Below are 833 nucleotides of genomic sequence, written 5' to 3'. Positions count from 1 at the left end.
CCGTCGGTCTCACGCCCGCGGAGGGAGGCGGCGGAAAGTGGTTTGCAGCCTTTCGCTGTACCTCCGGCGGGCAGCGCCCGACCTCCGAGTGCTCGGTACCGTCCGCTGCGCCTGGTCCTGCCGCACACAACGAGCCATACCCGGTGGAAATCGGCCTGTGCCTTCCGGAGATATGGGCCTCCGGGTGGGACGGACAAACCGGGGCACCGAGCTCGCTTTCGGCGGCCCGCTAGTCGACTTCCCGGTGTGCGACCGGGTTCGTTCCGGTACCGTTCGCTGCCCCTCGTCCTGCTCTAGCCGCGGAACCAAACCGGACGACCGTCGGTCTCACGCCCGCGGAGGGAGGCGGCGGAAAGTGGTTTGCAGCCTTTCGCTGTACCTCCGGCGGGCAGCGCCCGACCTCCGAGTGCTCGGCACCGTCCGCTGCGCCTGGTCCGGCCGCACACAACGAGACATACCCGGTGGAAATCGGCCTGTGCCTTCCGGAGATATGGGCCTCCGGGTGGGACGGACAAACCGGGGCACCGAGCTCGCTTTCGGCGGCCCGCTAGTCGACTTCCCGGTGTGCGACCGGGTTCGTTCCGGTACCGTTCGCTGCCCCTCGTCCTGCTCTAGCCGCGGAACCAAACCGGACGACCGTCGGTCTCACGCCCGCGGAGGGAGGCGGCGGAAAGTGGTTTGCAGCCTTTCGCTGTACCTCCGGCGGGCAGCACCGCACCTCCCAGTGCTCGGTACCGTACGCTGCGCCTCCTCCTGCCGCACGCAACGAGCCATACCCGGAGGAAATCGGCCTCGGCCTTCCTGAGATATCAGCCTCCAAACGGGCGTCACAA

This window comes from Heptranchias perlo, unplaced genomic scaffold (genome assembly GCF_035084215.1).
Source record: "Heptranchias perlo isolate sHepPer1 unplaced genomic scaffold, sHepPer1.hap1 HAP1_SCAFFOLD_736, whole genome shotgun sequence".
NCBI lineage: Eukaryota > Metazoa > Chordata > Chondrichthyes > Hexanchiformes > Hexanchidae > Heptranchias > Heptranchias perlo.
This window is presented reverse-complemented; position numbering follows the sequence as displayed.